The sequence below is a fragment of the Carettochelys insculpta genome, chromosome 6 (assembly GCF_033958435.1).
Source record: "Carettochelys insculpta isolate YL-2023 chromosome 6, ASM3395843v1, whole genome shotgun sequence".
NCBI classification, from domain to species: Eukaryota; Metazoa; Chordata; order Testudines; family Carettochelyidae; genus Carettochelys; species Carettochelys insculpta.
The window spans coordinates 52,408,240-52,433,091 of NC_134142.1; the positions used below are offsets into that span (position 1 = coordinate 52,408,240).

Sequence of the window (24,852 nt, forward strand, 5' to 3'; positions counted from 1 at the left end):
AGCACAGCAAAAGTAATTATTCACCTTGAGCGAGTGCATGAATAGGATTTTACAATGCTATTACCATGGACACATTTTGAGGCATTTTAATACTATTAACTATAACATCATGTGGAAGCTAGATGGGTCACTGCACACAGTGGATTAGCCAGTACAGGATAAGGAGGGGTGTGCTCACAAACTCAAGTGAGCAGCTCAGTCGATGGAAGGAGCACTTTGAAGAGGTACTGAACCACACTGGCCACATGGAACCTCCCAAGTTACCACCTGCAAATATACCACTGCAAATTAAGAGCAGCAGACCTACAAAAGAAGAAATCAGAAAAGCCATTGCCCATCTGAAAAGTGGAAAGCACCTAGTCCAAACAACAACCCTGCAGAAGCAATCAAGGCAGGTAGTGAGACTTCAGTCAACATGATGTATAATCTCTTTGGAACACTGAGCAGACCCCACAAGAGTAGAAAAATGGCTTCTTTATCAAGATTCCAAAAGAAAGGCAATCTGAACGAATGCAAGAACTGGAGGTGCATCACATTACTGTCTATTCCAGGAAAAGTGTTCAATAGGATTCTTATGGAGAGAATGACAACAGAAATCAAGAGCTCACAGAGGAACAGGCCAGCTTCTTCTTTTTTTTTTTTTTTTTTTTGACATGAAAAATAGAAACTCTTTATTAACAAAACATACAGCAGTTAAATGGCCCCTGGGCCAGCTCCAAGAGCAAATGCAATTCCACGAAGGGAATAGAGTACCCCCATGTTTCTGCTGTCAGGCTGCCCCCAAGCAGCTGCCTCTTTATTCAGTCCAGAGGTGGCCACAGTGTGGGGCGGTGAATACATAATACAGCCTTATGGTGTCCTCAGCCCTTGCACTCTGAGACTGGAAGAAGACTGCTTCTTTGTGTCCACACTTCTGACAACGGTGATCCTCCGTCTGGGGCAAAGTTGGGTCCTGGGAAATGTCAGCAATGATTTGTGTCAATTCATCCACTTCATGCGTGATCTTATTGATGTAGATGCAGCTGTTGTTAGCTTCCTGCTGGTAATCGCAGTTTCGCCACGCATAGAGCAGGATTCTATTTTCCTTGTCTTCCTTGGGGTACAGCATGTTGTTGCACTCCTGCAAGAAGCAGATCCCCACGAAGCCCAGCTTGTAAGTCTCGTCCGCCTCCAAGAGATCCTGTACTGACCAAATAGCAACTCTCAGAATGAGCACAGAATATGTACGTAACTATGTAACTCGCCCCTGTATAAAACCTTCATAGACTTTGAAAAAGCCTTTGACAGCATTGATAGAGATACTTTGTAGAAACTGCTGCAACACCATGGTATCCCATCCAAATACTGTTCAATTTTGAACCCTTGACATGCCAAGTTATTCAAAATGTTATCTTGACAGAATCCTTCAGCATACAGACAGGAGTGTGACAAGGGTGCTTATTCTCACCTTTCCTGTTCTTGATCACAGTGGACTGGATTATGAACAGGACAACAGATGGGAATCAATGAGGCATTCAGTGGACACTTTTCAAACAGCTAGGAGATGTTGATTTTGCTGATGATGTCACCCTCCTTTCACACAGACATGAAAGCATAAAAGAAAAGGTCACAACACTGGACAAAACTGTCTCAATGACTGGACTGAGCATTAATAAGGGAAAGACCAAGACAACGAGGATCAACCAGTCTAACACCACCACCACCACACTGGGAGGGGATGACCTGGAAGATGTGGAGCAGTTCACCTACTTGGGAAGCATTATGGGCATAGATGGAGTAACAGATAAGGATATCAGTGCCAACACAGGGAAAGCAACAGCTGCATTCAAGCCTCTCTGTCTCCTATGGAATTCACAAATAATATCTGTGAAGACAAAACTGTGGCTCTTCAACACAAATGTGAAGAGCGTGCTCTTATATGGATGCAGGACCTGGCATACTAGAAAGTCTTCAAATCACAAGCTACAGACATTCATAAACAGATGTCTGAGGTACATCCTTTACATCAAATGGCAAAACTTTATCACAGATTAGGAGCTTTGAAACAGAGCAGGACAAGAACCAATTGACATTGAAATCAGGTGAAGAAAGTTGGGATGGCTAGGCCTCACTCTCAGAAAACTACCATCTAGCATAGTCCGTCAAGATCTCACATGGAACCCACAAGGAAAACACAAAACAGGAGGACCTCAGACAACATGAAGAAGGTCTACTGAGACTGAAGGACAACAACTGGGGTACTCCTGGACCCAGCTACAAGTTTTGTCTCAAGACAGAGTGAAGTTGAGGAGACTTGTAGATGACTTATGCTCCACTCAGAGTACAAGAGCTAAGTAAGTTACTTCACATTTGTAGCTCAGATTTTCCTTTTTCTTTGACCACTGGACTTCACTGGAGTTACTCTATTTATATCACTGACACAGAGAGAAGAATTGAGCCCAGTGATGTCATAGTAAAGAGCAATTCCTGAAAGTGTATCACAGGTCAGGTCTACAGATTAAATAATACAGCTCCATGTTTTTTGTGATATAAAATTCAGTGGCATCAGCATGTAATGTCATGATTTCTTACATTAGTGTTAGAAAATCCCCCCAGCCCCCTGTGCACTTTGTAAACAAGGAACATATTAAACCATGTAGCCTACAGAGTTTATCATAGAACAGAGACACAAAAGTTATCATTGTTATAGAGGAAAATCTCACTGGGCCAGATTTTGCCATCTGTACTCCTGGTGAGTAGTACTTTATTCTCTGAGAAGTCCTGTTCTGATGAATTAAAGCTGAAGCCACAAGTATTGCAGTAATTCTGAAATCTACATAAAATGGGTGCAAAAGCTTAACTCATGTAGAATATTGGTTTGGGCCCCGGGCCTCTCTGGTAAGCTACCAGGGTACGTAGCCCTGGATACTTAATCAGACTCCTGGAGGAGATCAGGCATACGTCCGTCTTAACTGTGTAGTTCCTCAACTGGTTAAAGGGATATCAGCAGTTGTATGAAATGATGTTCCTGTGTACTAAATTTTATACATGTGCTGACATATAAAGACACCTGAGGAAAGAAGGTCAAATTTCAGAAAGGACCTCATTCTAAACAGTACCAGGGGATTTAGGAATACAAGTTGAGTCCAGACTTCTATTTCTAAAGCATCAGCATGTAACAATGGCTGCTCAGCATACTCAATAAAGATTTCTTTCCTACAGTTTTGCTGGTCCTATCACCTATGGCTAATGAAATATGTATCTCAAATAGTTGTGAATGAGAGGATTAAGTTTAATTTTTTGCTGTGCCCCAAGTATCTGATTCTGTTTTAAATTTTGTTATCATGAAAGTAAATATGACAGTCATTAAATGAATTCTTGTAATATTTTTAAGAGGCACTATTTCACTTTCTAAATTTTGAGCACTTATGTTTTGATAAACCCTAGTATTAGGCACCTAAATTCTCTAGCATCCAGTCTCTTCTATATAAACATATGAACATCATTTGAACATTCATATGGAGAAGTAAGTATACAACCAGCATATACAAATGACATTTGTTCTTATAATTCAGCTTTTAGAGAACCAAAATTTCAGAAACCTGACCCGTGAGGTCCAAATTCTGCTACTGATAAATGCAGATACCCATTGTAGGGATCCAAGTCTGACAAAAATGGCCTAACATGTTTAGCACTGTATAACAATTTTTATTATTTTTTTTTAGGAAATGCTTATAGCAAAGATTTTCAGGAGGTGCCTACCGTCAGGAATTGATTTTAGCTGACATGTAACCAAGTTCTATTTCTATTATTATTGTACTTCTGCTCTTTCACCTCCTTAGAATTTTTTCTGAATAAATTTCATTATTAAATTATGTGACTTCACTGAAAGAATGATCCTTAAAATTATGGAAAGGTCATAAAATAAATGAACTAACTATGAATTCTGAGTGTTAAAATTTAATGAACTAGAGGAGAAACGAGAGAATTTTAAATAATTGTATGTAAAATTTCACTCTGACCCCAAGACAGGAAAGTTCTTAAATACATGCACAGATGTCTTTTAGAGAAGGATTTTAAGAACATATCTGAAGCCAGTCTTATGCAGGCCAGTACTTAAACTCATGATTAGAGTTAAGCATGTGTTTAAGTACCATGCTGGAACAGAGATGAGTAATCCTACTGAAGTTAATGTAACAAGCAAGTTTAAAGTCAAACACATGCTTAAATGATTTGATAGATGAAAGCCACAATAAGTTTTTTGAGAGGGGATGAAAGTAGACTTTTACCTATTAAGAACTGGTCATCTTCATTGTGTCTACCATATTTGGTATTTAATTGCAGGCTTCATAATAAATACAAAATGCTATTTGTTCCATATAATGGACTAGAGGGTTTTCCAGGAGTTGCTCAAATTCTTGTGGGGGGCTCAGGGCACGTTGTGTGCAGGAGTCAGGGACATATGCATCTGGGGAGGTTCAGGGCAGGGGACAAGGTACACGAGTCAGGGTGGGAGTGCAGTGGGGTTAGGGCAGATGTTGGGAAGTGCAGGAATCCAGGCAAGAGGTAAACATCTCAGGACTGGAGTTTGGGGGTGGCGTGGGAGGCTCAGGACCATGCTGGCTAGCTGGAGGCATTTCCCTGGGATCAGCCTGGGGTTGTGGGGGTTGTGGATACCAACATGTATCTTTTCCCAGGGGCATAAACATCCAATTGTCCTGGCACAACTAAACTCTGACCTTGCTTTAAGTTATAACAGGAAACTGCATATCACATCGGTTTGTTAGTTCTAGCTCTTACCACTTCGGAGGAAATCTTGAACAAATAGAGTCACAGGTGGACGAACGGACAGACAGACATACAAACAGTCAGACATGCACAAACTCTCTCAAATATACAATAGATAAGAAGCTCTAAGAAGATAGCTATAGAAGTTATGTATGACATTCTACAGTGAGAACTAGTAAGATCTGAGAAAAAATCTTGCAAAAAATAAATGTACTTAGAAATCCTCTCCTCAGTAAGGAAAAAAATCCCTGAAAAGACCTCTGAATGATCAGCTAAGGCTTGTAAAAAAGGTAGACACTCTTTACTGCTCCCAAGTATAAATATTAAACATTAACTGAACCGACCTTTAACTTGAGTCTATGCATCAAAGCACAGCAAACGCCAGCAAAACAGCTGATGCTTCCAGAATTACTTGAGATAGCTGTAGCAAAAAGTTTAATTTGAAGTACCAATGGTTATAGTAAACATTTATTTTATAGTAGCTGGTATTTTTGTCCTCCAAATGGGTGGCAGACTTAGCCATCTTTATTCCTAATGACCCACTGCTTGTTATGGGGAACTTTCTGTTGTGGCCAGGATATGATGGGTAGGACATAGAATGCTAGAACTGGAAAGGACCTCACGAGGTCATCAGGTACAGTCCCCTGCCCTCAGAGCAGGACCAAGCTCCATCTATAATGGAAGATCAGAACTCTACTAAGTCGAATCCTCCATTGGAGGAGTTGAATCCTCCATTGGCCTGAGATCCCTAACTTGCTCTACTCAGGTAGCATTAAGTACTGAAACTGTGACTCCAAGATTGTGGCACTGAAAAAATATTGTCCAACTCAACTTATGCTGCAGAATATTACACCCAGCTCTGCAAGACTGCAGTTTCTGAAATATAGAAGGTATCTTTTGGTGCATTGCACACACACACACACACACACACACTGACTGAAAAAGTGAGTGTTAATACAGGAAACAATCTTGCTTATGTGTCTGAGTGAGAGAAATTGATTTAAAATGACCTGAAGATGATAGTACTGGCAAACTCCACACTGACCACAGTAGACTTGTCATATTGTGTTGCGCAAGACATCTGACATCATGTGATGCTTTCCAGTTCAGCCACTATTTCATATGTCTGCAAGGAAGGGTGTTGGCCACTTCAGCAATTTCATATGCACAAAAATTGCAAACTTAAGACTATAGGCTGTATAACAATCTTTTGTAGGTCATCATATAAACAATCAGACTTGTTTACTCTGATGCAGCTTTCTGCATGAAAATCCACATTCCTGGTTCTATGTAAAATGGAAAAAAAGTTATATATATCATTCTTCCCTCCAGGGACCTTGTCAAACCATCTACCACACAATTCCTGGGGCCATGTGAATTCTATATAACAAAGGCTCCCTATATAATTTTAAGTAGTGTCTGTTACTAGGGGGCTTGTGGATAAGGTCTGTTCCTTGCATATGTTAGTACTGTATAAAATAGAGGGTTCTTGGTAGAAAAAAATGATGTGAGATACTCCATAATTCAGTATATCCCTCTGCTAACCAGAATGTGTGAATACTTGCTGGGGACAGATGGATAGTAGAGGAATTTCATTCTTTTTAATCACACTGCCAGTGGTTGTTGGCTAGAGGGGTGGTCATTTGCGAGGAGGGAGAGACCAGGATGGGCTGTGTCTGGAAGAGATAATACAGCAGAAAAGAGCAGAGATATTAGAGGCTTCTTAACCAAACTTCTCAGTGAAAAAGTTTCAGATTCATTCTGAGGGAATCAGTAAAGATCCAGGAGACTTCTTTGTGTAACCAAACCAATCCTAACTGAAGTATTGTTTTAAGGCAATATTAACCTTTTTAAGTAATTAGATCTTTGTTGTAATACTCATAAAAAAAGTCTTTCAACTTTTCCTGACAACACAATAAGATGTTATTTGGCCTTTGTCACATGTTTCCAGGGTCAGATCTATATTTTTGCCTGTAATCAGTCCTGTGGGAGCAATTCTTTAGTGTGTTATATCCCAAGTATCCACATAGTTACATAAAGGCAGGACTTTGGCCTGCAGGACTCCAAAACCAGTGGCCACTGCTGATTCTGGTCTCTCTCCATAACGCTCTGAACTGAGCCCAGTCAAACCAGACTGCCTGGAGAGAATTCTGTCCCTCCCTAAATCAGGGTACAATGCAGTGATAGAAGGTAGCATTTTCAACATGAGATCACTGTTTATTAGTCACCTGGCAAACAGCATCTTAAAAATCAGAAGGCTCATCTATAGTTCATACTAGCTCAAGCCACAGCCCCCTTGAACTGCAGTAGGAACTATATCAGCTTCCTCTGTCTCTTTGACCTAGCCTTAGCTGAGAGCCCTGTCTTTGTGGGATCAGCTCTTAACTCAGCCACCTGGCACCTTTCCCATTTGTTCCCCAGCTCAAGGCCTTTGCCCTGTTTCCCTGATGGGAAGTGGATGGAATCACAGCCATTCAACATTTTGTTGCTGATGTGAATATCCCAGCCAGCAAGGTTTTCACTCTCTCTTCCTTGATTCTTATTGTGGCAAGGTACCGCTGTAGCTTGCCAGGTTCTCACTCCTCTCCCTTCTCTCAAGATTTTAGGCTGCACCCACCTCTGTCTATCTAAACCAGCTGGTCAGTCATTTCCCTCCTAGCCAAGGTCAGGACTTCCAGTCTGCCCCAGGGAGGGGAGCCCAGGCACTTACCCCTCAAGCTACTCCCTTTATCCCCACTCCCCCTTTCATCTTTTGTAAGCACTGTCTGTCACCTTACTCATCATCTCTCACTCTCCTTTGCCTCTCTCATTTACCTCCTTTCTCATAGGCTACGTCTACACGTGCACGCTACATCAAAATAGCTTATTTCGATGTAGCGACATCAAAATAGTCTATTTCGATGAATAACGTCTACACGTCCTCCAGGGCTGGCAACGTCTACACACCAAAGTAGCACACATTGAAATAAGGGTGCCAGGAACAGCTGCAGACAGGGTCACAGGGCGGACTCAACAGCCAGCCGCTCCCTTAAAGGGCCCTTCCCAGACACAGTTGCACTAAACAACACAAGATCCACAGAGCCGACAACTGGTTGCAGACCCTGTGCATGCAGCATGGATCCCCAGCTGCCGCGGCAGCAACCAGAAGCTCTGGGCTAAGGGCTGCTGCACACGATGACCATAGAGCCCCGCAGGGGCTGGAGAGAGAGCGTCTTTCAACCCCTCAGCTGATGGCCGCCATGGCGGACCCCGCTATTTTGATGTTGCGGGATGCAGATTGTCTACATGTGCCCTACTTCGACGTTGAACGTTGAAGTAGGGCGCTATTCCCATCCCCTCATGGGGTTAGCGACTTCGACGTCTCGCCACCTAACATCGATTTCAACTTCGAAATAGCGCCCAACACGTGCAGCCGTGACGGGCACAATTTCGAAGTTGGCGCCGCTACTTCGAAGTAGCGTTCACGTGTGGATGGGGCCATACTCTCCATTCCCCTCCCTGGGCAGCTATTTAAAAACTCCCCAGCCCTGAGATCAGCTGGCTCTCACTGATCAATTGCTGTCCCTCCCTGTTGATTCCACCTGGGTGCTTAACAAGGTCTTTCTCTTCTTCCCCTAGTCAGGGCTGCTTCCTGAGCTGCCTTTCCCCTTCCCTTCTAGGGTCTGCTGGCCTGAGACTGTTACAATATGTATAAAGTCCAGTCTGCTTACTAATGTCTGTATTTTCTAACCAGGTGGCTACCTGAGTCCAATGTCATCCATTCTTTGTACACTCAGCACACAGGTGTGTAAAGCACAGAGAGAAACTGAGGAGTACATAGGACTCATCAAAGTACTATTAAAGTTCCTACATTCATCACAGCCATTGTAGCAATCCTTCCATTGTGATCTGTTTAGAAAAGCAAGACAAAAGCGGCATTTTAATGCTATGTTAAAATTAGAAACATAATGCAAATCCTATCCATAATAATATCAAATACTCATCTATAAGCCAAATCCTGGAGATAAATCTATTTGGACCAGCTGAGGAACTGCCTTGACATGCCTAACCATTTAATAAGCAACATTGATACAAGCCATGAACATGCTGACTGAAATTCTACTGGACTCCTCCTCTACTACATTCAGTTTCCATTATAGTGTGCAATGTAGCAGAAGTCAAATGTAATGTATATGATGCCATGGAATCAAGGGCTATTAGTATTAAATGTAGAGCTGACTGTTTTCTGCTTCATTGGTGCAGTGAATTAATTGAAATTAAGTGTATCTCAACATAAATTCTGCAGTGTCTTTGCTTCATTTTCTCCATTAATACTTGAATGAACCAAGAATTCATTAGGTATCAGCTGAATCACTCTAAACTCTTTGAAAGCAATCAAGTACATTTTGTGTGTTTTACATTAACTCCTTCTAATTGATATCAGTTACAGGTATGTGAGATTTAATGTATATCACATTTTATATCATATCCTACTTTCCACTTGTAATTTAGTGATACCAATTACTTGACTAAAAATGCTGTCAGGGGTTTGTTTTTAAATTAGGGACAGACACAAATTAAACCCCAAATGTTAACAGATTTCAGCTTGAAGAAGTCTCAGTTCAAAGTGACACTTTTCAACTTGATCCTAAGTGGTGTGTGTCTGTACTTTTTTTAAGGCAATCCATTTGGCTACATATATAAATGGGCAGATTTTGCTACTGGCTTAAATAGTACACAATAAACTGAATATATATAGCAATGCCATGCCCCACACTCCCACTAGGTTGTTTTATCATATCCCAGCATTTGAGATATCCCTCATATCCAAGAATTTGGGATTCATTTCAGCTGATGATAAGTCCTCTTGATTCTGTTTTTCAATTGTCCAGACCTTGTTTTTTCCCCCACTCAATGTTTGTCTTTGTAACAATCCACTTACTTCAAAGGAGGTGACTACTAACAGTCTTTAAGACAAGCTTTGGCATGACTCTCTGGTACAAACTTCTTAGTGTTGATTATCTGGTAGTTACAAACAGATACGACTTACTTTGAATCACAAAATTATAAGGAAAATGGAAATTGATTTGAAATGTGATCATATCTCACATGCCTGTGCTTTATATCAGTCAGGAGGAAATAATACAAAAATGAACAACCTCTTTCAGTGCTTTAAAGGTGCTTAAATGGATTTAGTTAGTATCTAATTAGAGGTATGAAAGTAGAAAGGTACTGGTGCATGGTGACAATAGAGCTGAGCCTTAAGAAAAGTTGGATTGTTTTGGGGCTTTTTTTTTTTTTAAGGGAACTCACTTGTGTTTCGCTAAAGTGGAAGATGGGGGTTCTGGAAACTTCTAGGTTCCTGGTAGTAGCTGAGAGAATGACATGAGATCCAGCAAAGAGATATGTGTAGTCCCAAGGACAAATATGGATGAAATTCTGTGAAGGGGTTCTGATTTCACAGTTATATGACTTGGGCTGTTATGTGGCTCGGTTGAATAACCATCTCATGGGTGAACTGCCTTTTCAGATAACTTAGCTTTTGCTTTGGTTTATTTTCAGAAGCAGACAAGATCTATTCAGCAAGATGGAAATAGCCCAGTATCAACAGCACTTATCAAAAGAGGAAAAAACAAGTCAGATCAGACAGGGGGATGTGAGCCTTTGTCAGCATCTGATGGGGAAATATTAGCACCCAGAGCAGAGAACCTGCCTTTGTAAGCTGTGAGCCACTCCCAGTCACTGTTTAATCCGTGGTTAATGGAGTCAAATTTGCAAATAAGTTTTAGTTCAGAGATTTCCCTCTCCATTTGATTTTTGAAATTTTTTTGTTTCATAACTGTCACCCTTAAATCTGCCACTGAGTATCCAGAGAGATCTCATTCGCATCTGATGAAGCGGGTCTTTGCCCACGAAAGCTTATGCTCCAAAATATCTGTTAGTCTATAAGGTGCCACAGGACTTCTTGTTGTTCTTCTTTATTATTTTACTATTGTTATAAAATAGGGTTTATAAATTTATTAAAAAGGCAATGTAGTTTCTCACATTGGCTACGTCTACACTAGCACATTACGTCGAAGTAGCCTATTTCGAAGTAAGAATATCGAAATAGGCTACTTTGACAATTATCATCTACACATCCTCCAGGGCTGGCAACGTCGATGTTCAACGTCGAAGTAGCGATGGGGAACGTCGAAAGGAGCTGCCCTGGAAGGAATTGTAGAGCGTCCACACACACAAGCACCCTCTTTCAAAATAAGGGGCCAGGAAAGACTGCGGACCGGGTCACAGAGCACACTAGCCCTTCCAGGGCAGCTGCAAGCCACTCCTTTAAAGGGCCCCTCCCAGACACACCCGGCCTGCCCAGCATGAGGTCTGCAGAGCAGTAGCCACTCTCTCGCAGACCAAGTCCAAATCATAAGGAGACACATAAGGGAGCAGCTTTTAGCAGGAAATGCTAGAGAAAGAAAGCCTGCTACATCATGCTCCCCTATGAAGGTGCCATTCTTCTATAGGTGGACTTAAAGGCTCTAGTTACACTAGCGAATTTTGCCAACAAAACCCCAGTTTTATCAACAAAACTGGCGGGACATCCACACACACACACAAATTTGTCATTAGTTTGTCAACAAAACTCAGCACTTTCACTGGCTGCATTCTGCCTCTCAGCCATGAGGCATAATGTTGCTGTCAACAGATTCTGTCAACAAAAAGCTGTGTGGACACACTAGAAGGGTGGGCCTTTTCTTCACAGACAGGGCATCCACAGCAATGGGTAGCCCAGTTTGCTGTGCTTTGGGTGCCTGTTTTGTAAAGAGAAAATATAAATACATACAATATGCATAAAGTAAGAAGTGCCACTATACAGAAATCTATTTACAGCTGCTATCTTCCTCTTCTCATATTTGGAGATTTTCATCTTTCACCTTAAAATTTCTTATGAGACATAGCCAGTTCTGTATGAGCAACTCTAAAGAGAGCAGTTGAGGAAGCCAGAGAACAGAATAAGTGATTTTGGCATTTGGTGATTTAGAAAACCATTATGGGGAAAAATACTTAAACATAAATGGGAAAAAAATAATTCATGTTATATCTCATTTACTTGTTTCTTTTTTTAAAGATAACTTTTCTCTGTGAAAGTAGAACAGTTTCTGTGTGAGAATGTCAAAAGATTAAAAGACCCTAATGAGGAAAAGAATCAATGGCCCAGAAGAACTGGAATTAGAATTAAGATTTAATTGATTTTGAAAAATCAGATTCAAAGGGAATATTAAATATATTTGCTTTAGAATCATTAAGCCCATAGTAAGGAAATGAGTGGGTTTGCTTCTAAAGTAGATTCTTTATATTAGTTAGGTTTCACTTTTGAAGAGGTGTCTTTCACACAGAATTTTCTGAAAGAATCTTTACGGTTTTCCTTACGGCTCTCATAGTGATCTCACAGCAAAATATTACACCTCTTTCTGGGACAAAAGTAAGCATGGTCTTCTTAACAATAATGTCTTTCTCCTCCAACAGGAGGTTTTAATTTAATATTATGAATAAAACAGAAAGTGCTTTGGAAGCCTAAAATCCTTGGTGCTTTTTTTCCATGACCTGCTGCTGCTTTTGGGATTTGGGTAATTAGGCTATGGTTCTGTAATTGGATTTGGCTCTCATGTACCTCTAAAGAAGGTGAAAGGAGAATTCAGCTCTGCTGTGCATATGCTCCATTATGTGCTGTTGACCACAGTCCATTTAGTACTCTGTATTAGAAGGGCAAATCAGACCTGCCAAGAAGGACCACTACTAGCTCTTAGTGTGACTAGCTGGGGCTGGCCCTGTGAATCAGGAAGGCAACTGTGACTCCCTAACCCACTTTCTCTTTCCCTTTCATGCATCCAGTAGAGATCAGACGCAGGAGAAAATCAAGTTCTCATACCCTACATTGGACAAAAGCCTGCCTACAGTAAGCAGGAACCTACTCTTAGAGCCAGCCTCACTTCTCTAAGTAAGGATGATTATATAGTAGTTTAGCAGTGCAATCAAGGAATGCAACTCATTAGTTTGGTCAGGAAATTAAACATCCTCTTTCAGACTTTCATTTGCTCCTAGAGAAATTTAGATGAACAGCTGTTTTACATTTTAATAAAAATACAAATCTTTACATACATGCCAAAAATAGCAGGTGCCATATAGATAGGCTCTAGAAAAGTGTTATTGAATTTCATAGAATTATTATTTAAACACCAAGAGAATGTGGTAGGATGAACTGCAGACATAATAAAGTACCTGGAAGCTTGATAAGGATATATTCAAAACTGAGAGAAAAAGCTATTTAGATAAAGCCATATTCTGTGAGATTAGAATGTGATTATTTGTCTACTATTCAAAGGTATTATACAGTGATGCATAATTCCTCCTACACAATGGCCTTTTGGCTGAAAGATCAGCTGAAATAAAGGGTAAGCTTTGCTAATATAGTATCTCTCTGCAGATTATTTATGATCTGATAGGTATAACCACTGTTCATAGAGGAGAAGAATTGTAGCAACATTGCACCCAGGACTTCAGCCTATTGCAAGTGAATTTAAGAAAACTAGAGCCAGGGTAGAGTCGAATTGTGACTCAGGGGAGCTGCAGTTTTGAAGTAACGCATAACCTGGTCCAGTTGCTTGAGCATCGCCCAAGCTAATTCTGAGACAATTCTGCATTCCACTCCTCCATCACTAAGTTTCGGTGGCTGATATTCTCAAAGATGCCTATGAGAGTAAGAAATCCACTTTGCAATAATTTCTAAGTGATATTGGTTGCTAAGGCCCTTGTGGACTTTGGAAAGCTCAGACTATGATTCATATAAAGTACTTCTCTGCTGGGCTGCACAGTGTTCTTACCAATAGTAAGGTGCCTAATGGCACATGGAATGAAGACAAGCAGTAAAATGGCACTGCTGTCCAGCCACCCTCAAGAGCATAAGCAAAGGACTTTGGTGGCCAAGTCTCTGTCCAGTGATTATATTCAATACAGTAAACCTTCGAAATGCACAATTTTGAGTTGTGCTTAACTTGCATTAGTGTGAGTTAAGCACATCTCAAAATCTCACTCCCCACAGCCCTGGCTCAACAGCCCCGCACCATGGCCCAGCTCACCCACTCCCCGGCTCCAGCTCAACCCCCGGCACACAGCTCTGGCTCAACTCCACCATCGCCACCCCTGCAGCCCTAACCCACCACCAGGTTTAACCTCCCCAAATGCCCCACCCCAAGCCCCAGGACTTTCCAAAGGAGCTCTAGGTGCTCCTGTGGCTTCCCCAGCTGCAGAATGTATGTTCTGCCAGGGAAAATAGTCACCCTCCAACTTACGTGAAATTCGAGTTTTGCAAAAGTGCATGGGAACACAACCCTTGCGTAATTAAAGGGACTTTTGTAATGGGATATTTAATCCAGCCATGAAAGGTGTAAGAAGATCCACTAGCTGGAAGTTGAAGCCAGACAAATACAAACTGGAAATCAGGTGTGTAAACATTTAACTGTGAGAGTAATTAATCACTCAAATAATATACCCAGGGTGATGATGAATTATCCATCAGTGGAAATTTCTAAATCATGACTGGATTTCCTTTTTTTCTACACGAGCTGCTGTAGTTCAAATAGGAATTAATTCAGGAAGTCATAGGGATTTTGTTACACAATAAGTCAGACTGGATGATCACAACAGTCCCATCTGGCCTAAATCTATGTATGTTGCAGCCCATGTATATGACACAGGGTAGCTGTACCCCATCTCCAGTGCAATCCAAGATGTTTGAGGCAATTCTGTACCACATGTACACTGCCCGTATCATAAATCTCTTTTCTTATCACATATGCCATGTAATGTTTCCTCACGTGTGCTGCACATACAGGAAAGGAAAATAATGGTAGTTTATGTGCAGTGCTGCAACTAGCCAGTAGTGAGATGTTTTGAGGGATTTTACCCCTGGGTAATTCAGGGAATGATTTGCTGTCATTAGAAGAAACAATCTTCCTCCAAAACAAGTGCATTATTTGAACCAAAGCTTCTTCCCCGAGTCATAACTAGATTCTGTCCCCGTCTTCACAGCAAGAAAGAGACTGGGCTGGAAATAACATACCACAGATGGTGTCATTTTACTCTTTCAACTGTACAGAATGTATACCTTGTGGTCTTTGGCTCTTCTCTCTTCAATGGCTCATTACCACTGGTCTTTATGAATATCTGCTAAAATAAGGTATCGGGTCTTCTGTCTGAGTAGAAAGACTTTTGTGTGGTACAATGTTAATCATATGGCCACTTCCTCAAATGTTCTCCTAAGGACTTTGTTGAAGTTTTAGAATTCTTAATTTGCAGCAATATCTAGGTGCACCTACTCAATTTGCATTAAAGGTCACTTCTGAAACGTGATTGCTTAGGGCATATGCTGATAAATCAATTGCTTAAACTGTTCATTCCCACTTACCATTATCTTTCCTTTGATTATACTGTGCCAGATCCTTGAATTGTGTAACAAACACTCTAAGTCTAAAAGGTATTTTAAAGACTTACATTTTATTTCTTTATTCTCCATTGGGATGGGTGATGTCATCAAGAAAATTGTAGTAACACTAGCTGTCATATAGTTAAACAATGTATGCTTTCTCTATCACATATCTGCATTCAGATATCATCCTCACACAGTCCAGAATTTACCAAAGAATCAGATGCAACAGTGGAGTGAACTTTTGGGCTTGATGTAAGGATAAACTACAGTCTGACTATAGTTACAGGGAATTGACACACTTGTTTTGTCTAAACTCAAACCTATTCAAATGGGGTGCTCAGAAGTTTAATTGAAATTCAAAACTAATTGGGTTTATATTATGCTTAAACTGTGGATGAAAGCCAAAAAGCAGGGCAAAGAGGAGAAGAGCCAGTGAAAAATCCAGGTGAAAATGGAGCCAAGAGAAAACAGCTAAGGTAGCTACTACCAAAAATAAATACATTAATTAGTTAAATAAGTCCATGACTGAGAGAAATATTAATATAAAATATAGCATGCAGTAGGTCATACATTCTTCCTGCCTTCTGTTTGTATGGTTCTTATTCCCAGTACATGTAATTGATACAGTTTATATATATAAACATATTTGCTGTGCTATTGCTACTATTACTATTGCTGTTCATTTTGGATTACCCTAGTTAAGTTTGATGGGATTAGTCCCATTGATTTCAAGGCATCTTGAATATCTTGCTGAGTCTGGATGGTTCATGCCTTCCCTAACCTTTACTACATTTAAAAAAAAACAAAAACACCTCTGATCAGGCCCTTCAAAGGTTTGTAGAAATTTAGATGCTTCACTCCTGTCTGAAAACATATGTTCCTACTAGCAGATACATTTTACCATACGCTTTCTATCTAAATAAAATATGAATTTTGTTTTTGTGGGTTTTTTTCTGAAAATGTCATAGCTGCTGAAAGCAAACTGAATGTGGTACATTTAGATAGATTCACTTTGCTACCTTGAACTGTGTACTCATTAGTAATATTCAAACTTTGCAGTGTGTTGGTTAGGTATAGAAGTCGTTTCATCAGGAAATAGAAATAATACATGATTTATGTAACTAAACAGATCATAGATTTTTGAATATGAATATGCACAGTAATGAGCAGGGAAAATAGAAATATTTGTGAATAATTAATGATTTTCAAATTATTCACCACGATTTATTAATTCATCTGTAAGAACATGCAAGCTTCCACCTGCAATCAAGTCAGAAAAGAAACTACATAATTGGCTTGTAGAAATGCCTCTTAATTACTGTACTTTCTCACTCTACTGATAAATTTCTCAATTTCAGCTGGAAGTATGTTCATGATTTCAGAGGCCCCTAGCAATCTGTATTTTGCCAAGCTATTGTAAGAAATATCCGTGCACAAATTTGTACCTAAAATGTTCTTTATTTACCCTGCACTTCAACTCTTGGGAAGCATTCCTCTACTATAGTAATGGATACCATATATGGATAAAGGTGAACAGGGCAAGTAGAAAGGTGTTGTTAGATTCTGATGGTTACTATTCATAACATTATTAGAATAGTTTGGTTTCCTACACAGGCCTTTCATCCAGAACTCTGCATTTCAATGGTCTATACACTGGAGAATACCAGTACAATATATTATTTTCTGTATCGTCAATGAGCCACACTTCAACCAAGCAAATTTCTCAGATAAAATTTTCATTCTTAATGAGAAAGAGTCACACTAGGCTTTGTGCAACAGTGACTGTACCTGAATACTGGGTGATCTGTTAAAAATATTTTCTCCCTGTCCAATGGACTGGTTTTGTTTGTATTCTCTGCTTGTACACAGTGAAGTCTTGTCTCCACTCAGGCCTATCCTATTAGTGGGGAGGAGAAAAGTTCAAAGGCAATGCCCGCAGTGCCCCACACATAGGGTCCTGGGATGCAGGCTCCACGTCACCTCCTATCCCTCCTTTTCAACCAGCCTGACCAGGGATTACCTGGGGCTTGGTGCAAGCAGTAGCAGTGAACTGCAGCAGCAGCAGGGTGTTGCCTCCCCTCGGGTTCCCACACTACTGTACTCATCATGTAGTGTGCACAACATCCAGCTCCACTCGACAACACCCGCTTGGTCCACTGAGCCCCACTTCTCTGCAGGCTGCTAAGAGCGGAGGCTGCTTCCTGCTGCCATGAAGAAGTGAAGCTTAGTGAGCCTGGAGGCCAGGGTGTGGTGGAGCAGAGCAGGCCAGTGGTTTGCACCACGTGGGCAGTACAGTGGAGTACATTGACTGAAGGGAGACGACCCCTTGTTGCTGCTACCTGCACCTACCACTTGCACCCAGGTACTTCTCCCCACTCTTTTCCATAGGACAGGTGGGCAACCACTGTGTGGCTCCCAAAAGTGTGGGGCTTAGGGTGACCATCCAATCTCATCACATGGATCAAACAGCTCTTATGTATTTAAAAATGAGGTTGACACAGCTACAGCACTCAGTCATGTAAAATCCATATCTCTGAGCATAGTATCTCTGACAACCTATACCACTGATGCAGACAGATAGATTAATGGGAGAAGGAATCTGTGCCATGGTTATTATTGTGCAGGGAAGTGATGTTCTTACAGTGATGGAAAATTCCTCCTTGATACTACAGACATCATCTACATTATGGAGTTATATCAGCATAGCATAGCTATGCCACTATACTCCCCGTACTGTAGACATGGTCTAACTGAGGACATTGAGCTTCAGCATTGTAACACATGATATATACTCTCTCTCCAAAAAAAAGAAAAAAAATAAGAAAAAGGAAGGGGTGGTTGTTGACCTTTAACTGTTCAATAAAGCAGAAATGTATGAGTGGTACAATACATAGGTCATTGCTGTGTAATTCAGATACTTACGTTATGAACAGCAGGCAGAATTTGCCATCTCGTTGTGTAAATGAAAATAAAGGACTCTGAAGTTGGCAATGAGGGTCTGGATTCACAACAGGACGTAAGAGCCTAAATGCCAGGTAAGACACCTAAATCCCATAATCAGGTCCCACCCAGTTGCTGTTAAGCTCTGTAAATTACCTAAATTCCCTTTTTGCCTAAATTTTTGCAATAAACTTCCCAAAGTGTCTATGATTCTACGTCCATGCACTATATCCAGGTACCTAAGCCCCAGAGCAATGCATGAACTGGGTAAAGACAGTCTCTTCTGCACCTAACTTATCCGCCAGGCCTGCTTTGATAAGCATACTCTGATCTTCTCTCCTCCCCTCCCACCCCCAACACATACACACAGCATATTAGGCCCTTAGAGGCAGTCTTACAAAAAATGGCTGGAGGAGAGGATGATTTCCTTCATAACTTTTAGTTCAGAGGATTGGAGGGTATTCATCTGTGCAACCATCAGTTCAAGGTTGTCCTTCTACCAGGGGAGGGGAGGGTGGAATTGGATCGAAGATCAGCCTCTTCTCAGACAAATGGCCTAATCACTGAGACATATAATATTCTGGTATGGGGTTCCCTTAGCCTGTCCTGTTGAAACTGTTCAGCTGTGGATAAATAATGAAAGACTTCCTGGAACAGACAGAGTAAGCATGAAAATGACTCTGTAGCCTGATGGGTAAAGTCCTCAGGTGGGAGACCTGGGATTCTGTGGAGGTGTCTGGAGAATTCTGATCCAATTTCTTTTTAAAGTCTGAATTAGTTATTTAGAGTGGAGCTGTTTCAACAGGAGGAAATCAAGAAGCCCCACACCAAACTGTCCCATAGCTTAGTGGTTAGGCCCCTTGTCTAAGAAAAGATAACTTCCTATTCAAATCCCTGCTCCCTCTTATCTGGATCAGGAATTTGAATAGCGGTCTCCCACATCTCACGGAAGCACTGGTTGGGTTCTTCTCCTCCACCACTATATGGCATAAGCATCTCATCCCAGAAGATGGTTTCAGCTGAGAATTCCAGATAGAGGGAGATACCTCCCTGCAGTCTGGACTTTGCTCTGATTTCTCTGAAAGCAGTGAGGCTTAGAACACATCCTGTGCCTTGGTATCTCTCATCAACCATCATGGGTGGGGAGCCACCTCACATGCTAGGTCTTCTGAACCTTTTTCTGAGGGGCCTATCTCTCTCCATTCATTGTACGGGGAACCTGCGTTTTGTGAATCCCAGTAATATTCTAGACACCTAAAAATTAGATGTAGCTTCACTACCATCAGCAGGACTACATTTTTTAGTGAAATCTAACCTGGTATATACAAGGAAAGTATTATTTGGTGTGAATCTCTATATATTCACCAAATGTAACATTTTCAAAAGTACACTCGGGTCTCAAGCCTTATCCACATGGAGCCTTAGTGTTTGGTGGCTAGTGAGCTGCATTTCAGCTAGCTGTTCCTTGTTCCCTCTTCAAAAGAGAATTGAGATTTGGGGTCTAATGCACATTGACTTTCTATGAGACTTCAAAATGAGACTTACTGTTCCTAGTCAGTTTTGAAAAATAATTACCTCAAATCTCAGACTAACAAGCTGTTACTAAAGGTGTAAGAAATTCCCACAAGAGAGCTGTGACTACACTACAAAATAACTTCCAAGTAACAGACTTCAAAACTGAACATCTACACACACCCTACTTTGGAGTTAGGCTTCAATATAGGGCACTACTCCATTCCCGGGAATGGTGTAAAGACTTCAAAGTTGGGATCCCTTGCTTCAAAGTTAACTTTGAAGTAAGGGAAAACATTGTAGACTCTGCTGGCTACTTCGAAGGAGCACCTAACTTTGAAGATAGTTCCTAGTGTAGATTCACCCTGACAGTCCAACAGGTTTGGTATCTTTTGTAAGTGTTATAACAATTTATGGCCTATCTTATTTTCTTTCTTAGGATATAAAGAAAAAGGATACCTGTTCCATATAAACTACTATCCACCAGATTACTAAAAAATCCTATTTTAAATGATTAGCAGATTGAATCCTTCAGATGCTAGAGGGAAATAAATGAATAATGAAAGAGGGAAAAACCTTATTTATAAATATTATGACAATCAATGGGAACATTTCTAAATTTATTTGGTGGATATTATCTCATCATCTCATAGAACTGGTTGAATGACTAAATTATTTGTGCACAATTTGTTGGATGACAGGTGAGGGGGAAAATGAATTCATTATTTCTGGTAATTTTTCTACCAGCTCCCTGATTTTGCAGCACATTTTGGCTTGGACTCAACTCAACTTTAACATTTTATGAGACTTTCATCCATTCCTGATATACCCTTCAAGTTCTATAAGCTTTTTAACGGTTATTGTTTATGTAACCTTTGAGATTTGTGACATTCCATGATTTAGAAACTTTCATATTGGTTTTGTAATATCTTTTAGAAACTCTGCATTAATATTATAATATAATGATTTGTTAGTAGCTTGTCAGGAATTACCTCACAAGAATTTATTATTGCAACTGAAACTACATTTTAGAAAGTTAGGTGTGTCCACAATTTCATTTAGAAGTACAAATGTGGCTCTGGGTGTGCGAAGGAATCAGTCAAGATGACTGTGTCAAGATGACCAGCTACCAGAAGTCAAATAGGAGCTGCGCCCTGTAAAAGAATCACCCAAGAAGGAGAAAGAGGCCCCATCAAGAGAAGATCAAAGTCCCCTCTGGACTATGTCTAGGCTGCAGTCTTCTGTCAGGAGCCCAAAGAGCTCCTGAAAGAAGTCTACCACTCCAAAAGCCTTCTGCTGACCTCCCGGTTATCCTTGTTTCACGAGCAATAAGGGATGTGTCATCAGAGTGGATTTTCCTGACATTTGGCCCTGTGTAGATGGGCCAAATGTTGGGAAAGCCTCTTTGACAGAACTGTCAGAAGGAGATATGCAAATGCATTGCACAATTTGCATATCTTTTGATGACAGATCTCTTCAATCCAGACCTAGCCCTGCTGTTGTCTGATGACTCATGGTCTTACGGAGTCTTTGGGGCAGAGAGACAGGACTAGATCTATGGACTGAATCATATAAAAAAGATGAGTGCAAAACTATCAGTTTGGGTTCTTCTTGCGGTCGCCATTGTTCAGGATTCTCAGTCTGGACCGACCAGAATCTGTTTCCTCCCTTGCACTAACTACATTTGATCAATCTACTGAATCAAGCAATAGACTAGTAAAAAATAACTGGCAGGACTCTGTGTGTGTGTGTGAGAGAGAGAGAGAGAGTTTGAGTCCTTTCCCTTTGATGCAAGAGTGGCATTTAATAAATCAATACAAGTGTAACCCTGGGTGGTCTCTAGTGTAATTGAGATATCATGGACCAAAGTGGATACTTCTGTCAAAATGTAGCGATAGCTATGTCCTGATTACTTCATTAGCTTACCTCTACTAGACTTTTCAACAGCACTTGACACAGGCAATCACACATCCCACAGTGTCTTTTTGGGTCTTCCAATATGCCGGTCTACCCATACTTCTTCTATTGGCATCCCACTCTGCCTCAACACTTCTCATCCAGTTTGCCAACTTGAGCACTGGCATTTTAAGAAACATTTTACTCAACCCCTCAATGTTCCTTCTAGTTTTAGGGAACTCAGAGACATCTGTGCAGATGTTGTAACTTGATTCTGAAATCTGCATCAACATATGCATTCAAAAATTTGTGATAATATGAAATCTTTTATAATACTGGTTCAATTTCTATGGTCCAAACTTCTATTGTCCAGAACTATGTCTGGTCCAGCATCCCTGTGTTTGGTCCTGGGCTGGTTGCCATGTTCCTGGGCTGGGTCTCTTTGTGTGGCTCCAAGGGGAAAAGCCAGCACCCTGCTCAGCAATTCCTCCCCTATCCTCCCAGAGCTGCTGGTCTGGTACAAGCTCAGGCAGGGAGGAAGGAGGGGAAGTGTAGACAGGGGACACTCAAGGGGAAGAAGCAGTGTGGCTGTGGAGTCCTGTGGCTAAGGGCTAGGAGTGCAGCCCCACAGCTGGTGGTGGGGTCCAGGCATACAGCCCAGGTGCCAGGGAGATTGGTGCACTCCCATGGGACTGAACTCCTACCCCCCAGCTATGGGGCTCAGCAGGGCCCCTCCCTCTTCCCTTGAGTGCCCCCTACAAGCTCCATGCATGATCAATGCCAACTTCTCTGCTGATGCTGAAGCAGAGCCCTGCAGGCCATGGCAGCAAAGCGGCCAGCATTGACCTCCCCTGACCCAGCCAATTCCCAGGTTTGGAACTGATTAGGACCCATGGATGCAGCATCAGGGTGATACAACCTGTAGCATATTTCCAGCTTTGCCTTGAAATTGTTTTAGAGAAATTGAAAGGGTTCCCATATCCTCTGTAAAATGGACATGATAAAACTATGGGTCCTGGAAAATCACAAAGGATACTGTCCTATTTCATTTTATGCTAAGTAAAAGAGAGAAAAAGATCACAGAACAAAAAAGACAATCTTAGATAGTGAAACTTATCCCAGGCAGAAAGATAGAACAAGATCCTATGCGCCACTTAATTCCCACTTAATTGTTATATTGAGCTTGTAAATGGGACTTAAGTGATGCTTTCAAGCTGTGCACAGAAATGACTTTTACAGCAGGAGGAAATTCTACTGCTCAGATGGATGTGATGGGGTACAGTGGAGAGGCATCTTTCTACCTTGCAACACTTGGAGAAGGACACCAGCACTTCTGTTACTGTTTGTGTACCCTGGCCTGTCTCTTTAAATTCAATAGCAGGCCAACTCTCTTTGATGAGAATGTGATTTGTTCCAAGCTACATTTTGCTGTAGTTGATGGGTAACTTTATTAAGTTAATTCTACAATATATTTTCCCAAGGAGTGTGGAATAACAGGGAAATACCACTGGCCAATAGCCGATGGTACTCGAGAAACCTGAACAATCTAAATCAGAGCAGGGATAAATATTAATATTCACAAAGAACTGATACATGATTTTTTCATCTTAAAGCAGAGCTCGTATGCTTTTCGCTGTCACTGGAGACAGAGGATTAAGGAAGAGTTTTGAATGTAACCATCATTGTTCATTTGAAACAGAGTTTTTGAATTTTGCTTTTTTGTGAAAAGAAAAGTAACTATGGGTTATTAGTTCTTCCTTGCTTATACCACTCCAGATATGAGAAGGGTTTAGGCCAAGATCCTTATTTAAATCTATCTAGTATCTAGTTGCCACTGAAATCAATGGGAGATGGGTATCTAAATATATTTGAGAATCTGATCTTTAGCCTTATTGTTTGGAGAAGGATTAGTGACAGGATTGTACATTTCCATACCTATTGTGTTAAGGAGTAAGATTATTGTACTAGTTTAAAGAGTAAAGAAGAGATAATGCAAGGTAGAATGCATCATTCAAGTGCCTAGTGATGTTGGATATCAAAATAAAATCTCTACTTCCAAAATATTCAAGACTAACTTCAGCAAGGAACTCCCAAGATTTTTCATAATCAATGCAGAAAGACAAATAATTATCTGATGGAAAATAAAACAGAAGATGGAAAGATATCTGAAACTGATATGATCAAGTAATATGTAAAATGACATTTAGGGGGTGATGATGGTAGGATTCAGCAGAGTAGAGTTAGGAATGCAAAGGATAGTGTTCTTTGGATTAAGTTTGGGCCTGGAGGCCCAGGGCCGCTCATCTTTCTGAGCTACAGTTCAGGTTACATAAGGAATGTGTGCCTCCTCCAAACTGGCGTTAAGGGCTAGGGCTGGACTTACAAAAGATGTTTCCCTGCCCTAAGCATAGCTCAAGAAGATCATCAGCTAAAACCATAACAGAAACAATAAAGAATTAAAATAGAGACCTCCTGTACTTCCCTGCTGTGGCATGTCAGGGAATAGGGCAACTGCCCCTAAATGTTAAAGATTAAAAGTGTGAAATGTATCTGGAAGCAAATGTCTATTTCATCAGTGTGTTCCAATATTTTTATTTAAAAAAATTAAACAAACCATACCTTTAAGAGAAATGCATTCACTTGACATACATTTGCTTTGCATTGAAAGTACAATACTGTAGGGATGGGGAAGAAAAACACCTTAGGAAAGTGAGTTACTTCTTCAAAGTGGAGAATGGAAATGCATGAGTCATAAAAGTGAAATCTGCACTAGCATTGTAAGAGCCATGAAAATCATAGTATGAAACCAGTAATGCCTGTTTAAAAATATCTTCTCTAAAATAGTAACCGAGAGATGGCTGTATTAATCTGTATTCTAACAAAACCAAACAGCAGTCATGTAGCAAAATTTTTAAATTCCTGGGCATGCCCCTGCACCCTGCTTCAGAATTTAGCAGAAGAAGCCAAGAAGGCAATTAGTATAAATGGACAAGTATTCTCACGAGTTGGTCTCTCTAGTTGAAGGCTAAGATATTAAAAAGACAATGTCTGTATGCTGTTACTATCTGTGGAGCATGTGTTCTGTTATTCAAGTCCTTAATTCTCCAGAACCTTCAGTCTGGCAGTCAGTATCACTCAAGTCACTTTAAAGACAAAGCAGTGGTATGTGTCTAATTTCTTTCATGTGCATATGTTCTTTGTTTGCTTTTGGGTCTCAATGTCTTTCTTTTCCTTTCCCACCCTCCCCCACTGATCTTGCACTCTGTTAAAACAGATGAATC

At 40.7% G+C, this 24,852-nt stretch overlaps 1 pseudogene; it reads right to left on the reverse strand.

Annotated features, from left to right (window-relative positions):
* Positions 1-796: 796 nt before the first annotated feature.
* On the reverse strand, positions 797-19,297 carry LOC142014669 (DNA-directed RNA polymerase II subunit RPB9 pseudogene; annotated as a pseudogene).
* Between the last annotated feature and the right edge of the window lie 5,555 nt (positions 19,298-24,852).